Here is a 13,193-nt window from a genome sequence, read left to right as displayed (position 1 = left end):
CAGCCAACATGATATGTTATTATCAGGTTTTGTTTCTTTTCAGGGCAATATCTAGCAAAGAAATCATGGTGGAAGGGATAGAAAAATTGCATTCAGATCTCATTGTGACGTTGTACTTGCTCGAGAAATACTTTCCTCTATCCTTTTTCAACATCATGGTTTATTTAACTGTGCATCTTACCAGGGAAGTGCAAATTTGTGGTCCTGTATTCTTTCGATGGATGTATCTGTTTGAAAGGTGCATGAAGGTCATTAAAGGGCATGTGCGAAACAGAAACAGACCTGGAGGAAGCATTGTTGAAGGGAACCTTGCGGAAGAGACAATTTAGGTTATCAGTGAGCACCAACAAAGCATGAATGATACAGTCAGAATTCCACCAGACAAACTCAACACATCTGACACTGGCGAAGATTCTTATTCTTTCAGGGGAAAAACAATGTCAAATCCTAAGTTTCCTCGTGTTGATAAGGATCTGTTTGATAAAGCGCATATCTTAGTCCTTACATTGAGTAAGTATAACTAGATCTAACCAACTAACATCATTTTTTATTTAGTTTTTGATTCTGTGTTCGAATTTATGTAAAGATAATAACATTAATCATTGCAATGTCCAGCCGACGCCAGAATTTTTTGAAGGATAAATATCTTGGTATGAGTGATAGGCAGCTAGATCAAAAACATCGTGAAGAGTTCGCAAAATGGTTACAAAAAGTGGTAATAGTCTGCAGAAAATGTCATTCTTGCTATATGTAACTTTTGCGTTGAGATGGAGGCTAATCCTTATAATGTAGTTTAGTTTGAGAGTGAGTGGGCAGACTCTAGGGAAAACTTCAATCAGGACTTAAGGTGGCTATCAACCCCACTGAATGCATAAGTAGAGACATACGAAGCATATCACATCAATGGATACTTGTTTCGCACAAAATATCATGATGGTTCCGTTAACCAGAATAGCAGGGTTTACGTGGAGGCAACTGACACGCATATTAGAAAAGCGGGGATTACCCTTAATCTGGTGGATTATTATGGTGTTTTACAAGAGATATGGGTGCTAACATATCATTCGTTGAAAATGCCGATTTTCAGGTGTAAATGGGTTACCAAAGCAGGGGTCTCAAAATACAAACTTGGCTACATTTTGGTTGAGCTTGATAAGTTGGGACTCCAGGATGATCCTTTCATTGTAGCCTCCCAAGCTAAGCAGGTATTTTATGTGCCAGACCAGGAAAATAAAAAAAAAAAGTCTATTGTGTTAGATGCACCTACCCAAATCTGGAAATATGTTGGTGATGAAGTCGATGAGGAATTCAGTACGGCAGCTATTTGTCGGAATGAGTATAAATTGCCGAAGGTAGATAAACTTGACCTGCAAAGGACATCCAGGGATGATTACTATCGGGACGACATTAAGGGTAGAACTGCAAGGAAAGCACCAGCACCAACCTCAGTCCATGTTTCTCAAACGACTGCATCCGAGCAACCATTTCCAAGGACTAAGCGATAATGAAGCCAGGTGATAGAATGTAGTTGTTTGTGTTTGCTAATAGATGAATGATTAGGTTGGAACATTTTTTGGTTTTTGTTCAAGGAACTGGTTAGTGTAAATTATATACTCTTAGCCTTTGTTTTTGGTTTTGGGTTATACTATTTTGGTAATGATGATCATCATGGTACTGAATTTGGTACAAATTTAAGTCAGCAGTTTGGATTTTCCTGTTAACTAGAGAATAAATGTATGGATTGTTGAAAAAAATTGATTATTAAATCATGGTGGGGTTTGTATGCAGATGGGTTTTATCAATGTTGGATGAGTTTGGATTTGGCTATACTGATTGTTGAATTAATATTCTGTCATGTTAGGATTAGTAGTAATAGTACTAGGCTTGCACGTGACTGTCCATACTTGTTCAAAAGCTGTCTCTATTATGTCGATATGAATGTATTGATGGAAGATAGAATGGACTTTTGACATTACAAAAGTTAAAGCCTTTTATGTCATATTTTGATGGAAGAAAGGATAAAACTTTTGTTTACAAGGATTAAGTCTATTGTATGTCATTGTGCAAATAGTGATGGAAAATAGAATGAATCCTTGTCTATTCCGCAGTATTGGTCGATCTCCGATCCACATTTTTGTGCAAATGTTGTGTTTCTCCGTAAGGTTTCTTGTGTATGATCATAAACGATTGAGTTGATCATTCTTATGATTAACTTAGTTGTTGCTCTGTAAGGTTCCTTATGATTGAGCATGACCAACTAAATTAATCATTTTCTTTTGGTTATTTTAGTTGTTGCTCTGTAAGTTCTCTTATGTCGAGCATGACTAATTGAATTGATCACTTTCTTGTGGTTAAATTTAGTTGTGTATTCCTATTGAATTAATCATGGGTTTTCTTGTGATTAATTTGATTGTATTTTTGATTGAATTAGGATTCTCTTATGGTTATTTCAATTGAATTTTTTGGATTCAAATTCATGTTTTCATGTGATTTGAGTTGTCCAAAGAAATCCTTCTTTTCATGTGAAAGTAAGGTCGCCTTTGTTGTTCCTTCGGCGATGACATTTTATGGGGGGAGAGTTCTTTTTGAACTTGTGCTTAATTGCAAAATCTTTGTGGGGAGTGCGGTTGTGGAATATTTAGGGGTTACCTTGTATCCTTATTGACTCCTTGATGAATGCATTTAGCTTCGTCTTTATGATGGCATCTAAAATTTGTTGGTATGTTAATACACCTTTTGGTCATGAAATATCTCCGTAGAAATTTCATTAGGATCCCACTAATTTTCGGACCTTTGCCAATTTTATTGACAAAAAGGGGGAGAATTAATGTGTGGTGTGACACTACAAATACATATGGTTTACGGATCATTATGTAAGGGGGAGTGGTTTTCATGTTGAGATATGTATTGACTAAGGGGGAGTGATACATATTACCATAGTATTGTTGTCAAAGTTGTGATACAATTGAACTTTGATGTTGTGTAATAATACTATGACACTGTATAACAATGATTGAGAGCATTTTGTTTTCTCATTGTTATAGCTACAGATCTTCAACAACTGTGATGCTGAACTTACAACCTTTAGGATCATGGAGTACTTGGAAGTGACGAAGATTTCGAGTCGCGTTGAAGATGCCAAGGAGATCAAGCATGTGGATGAGAAGCTATATTTTTTATCCTTTTTGTAATCCATATGTATTGATAGTTTTGTCACTAAAATTGACAAAAGGGGAGATTGTTAGAGCATTGCTTGGTCGAACTCGCATGCGTTGCTATCTCAAGCATGTTTGTCAATGTTAGTGATCAAAACTATAAGTCTTGATTTCTAGCCTATTTATAGATGTCTCAGACTAGGACATAGATAGTGTAGTTGAGCTTAGATCTCTCGAGGTTCATCTCTTGAAGACGAAGAACTACTAAGGGGAGCTTGTGGAACTTCTTCGACAAAAGGTATGTGGAGACTTGAACTTATCTATCACTTGGAAAGTCTATTTCTACTATCTCCTATATTGAGACATAAGTCGTGTTATGATATAGTTTTCTCTGTACACATTTGAGATTTCGAGCTGAGTATATCTCGCTTACATATTTCTCGAAATATGTGTTGGTAAGCTTTCGCTTCGACAAAGTTCATCTTATATCATGAGAAAATTGCCGAGTAACATCTTACATGGTTTGTGTGATACAATTATTTGATGTAGGAATGGAATGTTTCGATAATGATTATTTCAATATCTTGAAAATTGCTTTGATGCTAATAATGTGTGAAAACGGCTATTGTCATTATAGAAGAATGTTTCAATGATTGAAATAAAGAGTTGATGATGTAACCATCTTTGGATATAAGCATATATAGTGTGTTCGCGCATTAGTGTATAAATCCATAAACCGGAAGCCAAGAGTATGCATATGTGTGTATACGAATTTGGTGAAGGAGACAGGTTAAGTATGCGTACCCATACGCATACTGGCGGAAGTTCTTGAACCGAGAATTTTTGCTGAGTTTGGTTTTTGACAAACTCTTAACTAGTCAACTTGTACGCATACTGGCGGAAGTTTTCGAACCGAAAATTTTTGCTGAGTTTGGAAACTTTACAAAATCAAAAAAACAGTTGCTTAATTACGCATACTCGTATGCATACTTAAGTTGGTTACTTTGTCGAATCGGTCAGTTCATGTACTTAAACATTTAAATCATAAGGAATGCAATCTTTGCGAACCGTGGCTATAATGTCCATGATTGATTCAAGTTGAATCAAACCGATTTGGTATCAATTGTGTTTTCTAAACAATTGAACAACTCTTTAACTAGTTTCATTTGAGTCATTTGAACTAGTTATGGTTAAGATGAATAAGGTTGATATGAGAGTAATCATATGGCTAACCTCGGTTAACTATTTGTGAACCAACCTGGTGTACACGTTTAGGTACGGTTACATAAACCTAAATGAGGGTACATTTCATTTGTGGGTAACAAGCTAAGTTCGATCTAACGGTTGAAATATATTATCTTGGTTGAATCGGGTTTTTCATCCAACAGTGAATATTGAATGCTTTGTTACCAAGGTAACTTGGATTGCAAACCATGATTTGAAAAATATATAAAGGAGAACTCTAGCAAGGGAAATCTAATCCCCACACCTTCTGTGTATTACTAGTTGCATAACTAGAGTCGATTCTCCTTTAACCTTATATTTCTTCTCGAGACCCTTTAGGTTAACGACTTGAAGACTTCATTGGGATTGTGAAGCCAGACCCAACTATTATCTTTGTAGTTGCGTGATCTGATCTTGTTGTTTCTATCGTGTTTTGTGCAATTGAAATAATTGGCTCGAGATTTTATATCTCCGATAGGAAAGATAGAAAAGTAATCACAAACAAATTTCGTCTCATCGTTTGTGATTCCATAATAACTTGTTTAGCTAGTCGATTAATTTTATTGTGAGGTGATTTATAATACTAGGCTGTTCTTCGGGAATATAAGTCCGTTTTATCAATTGGTTCCTGTTCACCTTGATTTATCAAAAGACAGAACAAAAACTCTTGGGTATTTCTATGGGAGACAAATTTATTCAATTCTATAGACCTTTTTGTGTGAGTCGGATTTGTCTATCAAGTCTTCGACTTTGGGTCGTAGCAACTCTTGGTTGTGGGTGAGATCAACTAAGGGAATCAAGTGCGTAGTATCCTGCTGGGATCAGAGACGTAAGGAGCGCAACTGTACCGTGCAGCTGTGTGAGACTGATTAGGGTTCAAATATAGTCCAGTCCGAAGTTAATTGGTAGTAGGCTAGTGTCTTTAGCGGCTTAATACAGTGTGGTGTTGATCTGGACTAGGTCCTAGGGTTTTTCTGCATTTGCGGTTTCCTCGTTGACAAAATTATGGTGTCTATTTCTTTTTTGCATTATATTTTGTTATATAATTGAAATATCACAGGTTGTGCGTTAAGATCAATCAATTAGAATATCCAACCTTTGGTTGTTGATTTACATCGATTGACACTTGAACATTGGTCTTTGGTATTACCGTTCAAATAACTCCTCTTATATTCAATCAGGCTCGCAGATTTCTATTTGCTGATTGCGGATTGAATTAAGAGTTAGAAATATTAAACTCTTTGATATACTTTATTCTAGATTGAGTCTGAATGTCTGGTTGATTCTCTAGAAAGTGTATTGGAGTAAATCCTCTCAGATTGCCAAACGAATTGTTGGTGTGGTTGTTAGACCCCCGCGTTTTCAGACTCATGTTGCCAGAAATAGCCACCCTGAAAAAATAATAACCCTCCCTTCTCAAAGTTTCTGTTGCAATCTTGGAAAATTGTCCCAAAGACATATCCTTTCCAATTCTAGTGATAACTTGAGAATTCCATTTTGATTTTGGAAGACCCCTAATCTTAAACCACAAAAGAGGTTGATAAGTTTTCTCTAATGAAAATAAATGACCTTCCTCAAGTTTCTCCCTTTGCTTCTTCTCCTTCTGGTGACTATTAATGGTTTTGGAAGTTAGGTCCCCCGTCCATTGAGATAAACAAAGATCTACATCTTTGTATCTCCATTTCTTAGGTTCCCAGATCCTCCTCCACTCTTGGTCCTCAAGAGTTATCAAAGCTTCCCTTACGAATATCTCTTCCAACTCCAGATACCTTTGAATCCCCATCATCTTCTTAAGAAAAACCGCCACAAAATTCCAACTTGTCTTCATGTTAACTCTTACTAAGATAGTCCTTTTGAGCCTCTGACTTTTTGAGTTAAGAATCGCAGGAAAATCATCCTCCAAAGGTATCTCTTGTGTCACCTTCTTCAGCCACTGTCTCTCTATGAACAGATCTAAAGCTTCGGCCAGTATATACCAACAACTTTTATTATCCCACTTGGAATACAAATACTGAAAAATTTATCTTCCTCACTCATTCTGTGTCTTGAAATTCTAATGTACTCCCCTCCAGCATTAGCTTGAACTTTCATCACAAAAACGTTATCACCATCAGACACCTCCTTTTTTTGTTCCTTATTTTTCCCTTTAAAAACCATTTTAAGATTTTCAATAATCCACCGTAAATTCTTCTCAGTGCATGCAATCCATGATCTCGATCCTGCCATCCTCTTTCAAGAATCTTGATTATCTCCCTGTTCCCAAAAGTCTCCATAGAGATTTTGAAATTTTTCCTATCGAGCTGTAAAAAAAACTTCTCTCCATATTTTTTCCTATTTTCGCGCTCCTTCTCTCTCATCGCGCTCCGAAGTATGGCTTTTTCTTGGTTGATTTGATATGGTTTCATCAATTTGATTTTTAATTCTTTTTCATTATTATTATTCTCCTTCTGCATTAATGTTTTGGATCTAGACATCCGACTGAAGTATACCGAATTAACAATTTTACTTTCCTAGTCACATTCATTACTTGATTCTCCAAATATTCGTTTTTTCAGTCTTGGTTCACAATATATATTCCAGAAAAAGGATAGAGAAAAAACTTCTGCATTTTATTTGAACATGTGCCAGGAGTACATGTGGTACATGAGGGTACTTTAGTCTGAGTCTAGAAAATATACCGGGTTGGCCCTAGTTAGTGAGTCGACAACGATTTTTGCGCGCCTCGGATCACATTTTTCTCTTCCTATAACAAAAATCCTCATAAAATGTCACGTCAATATGGATATGAATGCTTTATCAGCCCTCAAATTTTTTGCCAATTATTGAGACTGCATCTCAAAATTTTCATGGTTGGAATATTCTTCCTGTTGCCATAACGTTGGGTACCGTATATAAAAACTCTCGTATCGGAAGTGATACACCCATCGACATTTTCTCCCGAGTAAAATCTCGATAGGGGATCGTGTGGTTCAGGGATGCCCCTTTACTTTGGGATTTTAAGTGGTGTTATGGTGGGTCCCAGTATTTTTCTCATTCGAGATTACTCATCGGGAGAAATCTTCGATAAAGGTAGCATTTCTGCTCTCGTATCTAGGAAAAATTTAGAGCTCAAATCAAAGTTGTCAACTCTGGCACCCAGTGGCGGAACTAAAGGGGAGCTAACCCTGGCGGTAGCCCCCTTTTTTTCTCATAAATCTTAACATGTTAGTAATTTAATCCTTAAAAAAATAAAATTTTATTAGTTAGTCCACCAAAGCCATTAAGTTAGTCCACCAGGTCAAAGTAATTAGTCACCAAAGCTCAAATATCCATCCACTTTCCAAATCTTTCGGTGGTTCTTCATTTGCAGAATAGAAGGAAGAGATCACAGGAGAGGCTAAGAGGGTAAGTTTAAGGGACACAAATATTTAGTCCACCAGTTTCACTAATTTAGTCATGACGTCCATTAGTTTAGTCGCAATTAGAAAGGTGTTATGTTCCTATTCTCCTCCTCTACTTACTCACTTTTGATATCAGTACTTTTCTTTTGCTTTTTGTCGCTATGAAAAGAACACGTTCAATGAAGGTTTATCTACCTTCACCCTACTACATAAAATTCATCTTACTACCTCCAACCTATATCCCAGATGTAATCTATCCCCAGAAACAGTTGAACATATACTCTTATCCTGCCAATTCGCCCGAGAAGCATGGGATCTTCTCTTCACCCAGCTTGAAACAGAACCGGCCTTTCAATACCAGAGACCTCCACCATTAACGCCACCAAACTCCATTAACCAAATGCTACAGCTCAATCAACCTACACCGGCAACAACTTCATTCTGCTTAATTTTGTGGGCACTTTGGTTAGCCAGGAATGATCTGATCTATGGAAGAAAACATAAACCTCCTTCTGATATAGTCAAATCAGCAAACCGGATGCATCAGGAATACAATTGGGCAAATTCAGTACTACCTCCACCTCTGCCGGGCATGAATGATACAAGCACTGACACTTCGTCATTTCAGAGAACTAGAGTTATTCAAGTTGGATGGAAGCCGCCGAAACAGCCTTGGATCAAAATCAACACTGATGGAACTGCCCGCGACCATCTGGGTCCCGCGGGTGGAGGTTTCATTTGCAGAGACTCCACAGCCACAGTTATTGTTGCAATGGCCCAACCATTAGGAATCACAACAACACTGCTCGCTGAGACATGGGCTTTATTAATGGCTCTAAGAACGGTATCTCTATACCAATGGACTAAAATCTGCATTGAATCAGACTCGCAGACACTAGTTCATTTCATCAAGAAAATGGCGGATCCTCCATGGTACCTGAGAGACATGATTACTGACATCATCAAAAGACTAGCAGAAATTCCCCATTACACAATTCATCACAATTATCGAGAAGCGAATCAGGCGGCGGACACCCTTGCTAATCATGCGGCGGATAGTAGCCAACAGGGAGTATTGAACACTAGAATTTGGGAACATATGGTTCCCGGTTTTTTGGAACAAACTATATTAAATGACACTAGGGGAATAACATTCCCACGTGTAATTTCCTTTTGATTTCAATCCAATACCATGCTTCAAAAAAAAAAAGTACTGTATTTCTTTTGCGTTCCAATCTATTTCATTTACAAATAATCCGTTGTTGTTATTTGTCGTTTTAATTGCTATTTTTTTCCTGTTGTTCAGTTGATGATGACTTTTACTCTTCACCATTCCATAAATGAGGTTGTTTTTCATCTGATATAGGGACATGGGCTAACAATTGCTCACAAATTATGCCATTCCTTCCAAAAAGAATTTACAGCGGCCTTTGGCCGATTCGGTTATTTTTAGTGCTTCAGTGTAAAAAAAAATAATTTAGCCCTCCCTATATTGAAATTCTGGCTCCGCCGCTGTGTTCGTGTTAATACAATTACATCCATGGACATAAAACCTCAATGCCAGCAACTTAACAACAGCAAAATACAAGTCAGGTGCACTCATGTTACCACAATTTTCAATAAAATTCTGATCAAGAGAGCAACATTCTGGAGTTGACCAAAAACATTTGCAGCAGAGAAGTTCTTATATAACAGTGTTGGCTTAGATAATAAGTCTTGACAAAAAAGTGTTGACATTAACCATAAGTCCATCAGTACCAAGCTTAACATTATTTCACAAAAAGTTACTAGAAATTTCTATATATAACTATTTACTTACTACCATATGGACTACTGCAAAAGACATATGAAACAGTCTTCTTAAACACCAGGTGTGGATGCAGAAGCCAGTAAAGCCAAGTACTCAGTAACAGCTTCACCTTCTTTTGTAACCTCAATATCATAGTCTTCGTAGGGATCTCCTGTTAGTTCGTGTGCAAGCACATCTTCCATCTCAACATCCCTAATCTCTTCTGTATTCTCATTGGCGCCACTCGAAGAACTACCTCCTGTTGCATCAACGTTGTTCAAATCAGACGATGATCCTTCATTGTTGTGCAATTGCGTCGGAGGAGCAGAATCTGTGCTAGCATTACCAGGTGCTTGACTAGCATTAGGTGCTTGACTAGTTAATATATTCAGTGCCTCCTCTTTTGTTACTGAGTTCCGCAGAGCTTCAACCACTCTTGATCTATCAAACCCCATTCTCACAAGATGTTCACCAAGCCTTTTCCTCTTCTTTGAAGCCACAAGAACCTGTATAGCAGTAAATTTTTCTGGATTTGTTAGTTCGTCCAAGGCCATTTGAAAATCGTTTTCGTTCCTCCTAAGTGCTTCTGCAGCAAGTTCCTTCTCAAACCCAATGGAAACCAACTCATCCAATCTTTGCAGATCCACAGCCTTCTTAAGAGCAGTAACTCCATACTTTTTCTGCTCCCTGATCTCTTTTTCACGGCGAATATCCTCCTCCCTTCTCCGTGCATCCCTTTCGTACTCCTCAACTAGGAACTCAGCAGCTCTCTCAATGTTCTGATTATTCATTCTAAGTGCTCTCTTTGCCTCTTTTTCTCCATAGCCCATACTCATAAGCATTGATAAAGCTTCATTTGGCACCTGAAGCTGAATATACTTAGTTTGCGCAGAGTTCAATGACTTCAATGCCTTTTCAGTCTGTCCACTGTGATAAGCCACGACACCTTCCAAAAGCTCGAGTCGCAGGTACAAAGCAACCTCAGGCTGAGAACCTCCCTGAAGCATTTAACTCTAGACGAGTCCTTCCCGTGTGATTGTTCCAACCCTTTTCTAGCCTTTTCAAGCCTCACACCCGCCATGGAAAGCCACTTGATATCTCTTAGCATAAAGTAGCACCAAACCATATCAATCTGCAGTATCGGCACATTGTCAATCATCTCAATGACCGCCGAATCACACAGCGCAAAAGACTCCTCCCCCATGTTAAGCACGTCTAGTGCATCCCAATACTTTTGTTGCTTAATCAAATGTTTCCCATTCGTGTGCAGCATCAGCCCCATCATCAACCCTTGCCTATCAGTCTCAGACCCCAATTGAAACGTCTCTCCATTCTGATTCTCCAGTTCCATATTAAAATTCTCGACTGGCAACGAACCATCAGCAGCAGCATGTCTCCTTGCCAATGATACAGCAGCGTCTTTAATTCTAGCAAGTGTAGTCGCCCGTTCCTCCTCTTTCTTGAATGAAGTACGAGGATCTTCTTCAACGTTGTCGGATACAGAGATCCGAGAAGCAAGAATCTTAGAATTGTTTTTAATAAAACCTAATTCGCTCAATTTGAGTTGACTCTGATTTTCCTCATCTTTCATAACTTTACCACCACAGATAAGATTGATTGAATTCGGTAAAAGAGAAGATCCTGATCGCTTAGCAATCTCTTCCCTCAGCATCATAACAGTCCATTCCCGTAAATCAACTTCTAACACACCTGACCATGCTCCGGCGATCTTCAGTTTCGCCATCAGAGCAGGAGTGCTAGTATCACCATCAGCCTCCATGTTCACGACGGGGCTATTATCACCTTCAGCCTCCATGTATGTTCAAGAAGGGATTTTTAGGGTTTAAACGAGATTAAGTATTGTGATTGAGTAAATTGTTTAGGGTCTAAAATCTATCTATATAGAGAGAGAGACGTGACCAAGAAAAGCCCTAATTTTTAATCAACCTAAAAACTCGAGATTTAGGAAACCTTTATAACTTCTATAAACAAAGACTTCAAACTTGGGCACTCAAAGATGATTAGAAAAGGAAGAATTGGAAGATGACACAAAACAAGGGACTTTAAAGGAAGACTCCTACCTCTTTGTATTTGACTCGAAAAGGAAAGATTCATGAACGCGACCGACTTTGGCATTGTTTTTCACAGAAGTGGATAGTTTCCGTGTAAAGTAGTATCACCAAAATTAACTTGCCACTGCCGCTGTATCAGAATTCTTGGAGTTGGATATTTATTAGGAAAACTTAGGCTAAGGCCCAATCCATGGATAACCCATAATATGAGGCCCCTAATTAAAAGAGTTTTATTATTAGGTCCTGAATTAAAAATAAATTTTAATTCGGTTGAAATGACCAGAATAACCTTCACTATATAAGTATCTAACCTAGGTTTTCTATCAAACCGACACATTCATTTCATTTCAAGAGAGAGAAACTGAATCTCACCTGAGAAAACTGCCGGTCGAAAACCTTCAAAGAAGTGCAGAGAAATTTGTTTCAGAGAATTTTTTTTGCAGATCGAAGAAACGAAAAACTAAAACAGGTAGATTTCGGTCAAATCTTCTTCTTCATGTTTAATCTTTTCTTCTTCTTCGTGTTTAACATGTTTTTCGATCTGTTTTTGGAACTGTTTTCGATCTGTTTAATCTCAGTAAATTTGATCTGTTTTAAGATCTGTATTTGATATGTTAAATCTCAGTGTATTCGATCTGTTTTTTGCTTCATTCGTTGTTTGATTCAGTCATTTTTTGATCAAAGAAGAAGACGAAGAAAGAAGAAGAAGACGAACTGAGGTTTGAATCTGTTTTCGATCTTCTACTTTTCCTCTCTGTTTTTAGGGGTTAGGTTTACTTGATGTTTTTTGTTCATGTATCATCTCAATCTCATGTTAAGGAGTTTAGTACTACTGGAGATTGATGTTTTCTTACTTTTTAAACTGCAGATTCAGATTCAATTTACATTTTGTGAAGTAAAGTGGCGCGAGGAAAAAGCAATACCGCTGAAACAGATACTGCAATAACAGGTATTAAGAGTTGAAATTATTTGATGATATGTGTTGTTATGATATCATGCTAGTAAAAACTATACACACGATTTTGGTTGTGATGATCTAATGTAAATGCTTTTGAATGTATAACTATGCAAACAAGGGCCTGTGTAACTATAAGTTACACATTCAAAATCTCACCACCAACTGTGTTGTGGTTTGTATACTGAGTGTGTAACTTGTAGTTACACATACAATTGAGCCTTTGTATACTGAGTGTGTAACTGTAAGTTACACATTCAAGATGTCACCAATGACTTGCAAAGTGGCTGTGTAACTATAAGTTACACATTTAGAATCTCATGTTTGTAATGCATATGCATGTGAAACTATAAGTTACACATTGAAAATCTAACCACTAACTTGCCAAGTGACTGTGTAACTAGAAGTTACACATGCATAATAACATCACTGATTTGCCAATTTCCTATGTAACTAGAAAGTTACACATGCAAAATATAACCTACGACTGTATTGTGTTTGTAAATAATAGTTACACATCAAAAAATTATACATGTAAACCTTCATATGCATGTGTAAGTTAAGGTTACACAACACAGTATATAATGATTCAGTTTGTGTACTTGGAAAATACACATA

The 13,193-nt window shown here is 37.4% G+C and overlaps 1 pseudogene; it reads right to left on the bottom strand.

The window, feature by feature from the left end:
* Nucleotides 1–9,412: 9,412 nt before the first annotated feature.
* On the bottom strand, nucleotides 9,413–11,738 carry LOC113342467 (annotated as a pseudogene).
* Between the last annotated feature and the right edge of the window lie 1,455 nt (nucleotides 11,739–13,193).

The sequence above is a fragment of the Papaver somniferum genome, unplaced genomic scaffold, assembly GCF_003573695.1.
Source record: "Papaver somniferum cultivar HN1 unplaced genomic scaffold, ASM357369v1 unplaced-scaffold_41, whole genome shotgun sequence".
Classification (NCBI taxonomy): domain Eukaryota; kingdom Viridiplantae; phylum Streptophyta; class Magnoliopsida; order Ranunculales; family Papaveraceae; genus Papaver; species Papaver somniferum.
Note: the sequence above shows the minus strand (reverse complement) of the source record. Positions and strands in the feature narration are given on the sequence as shown.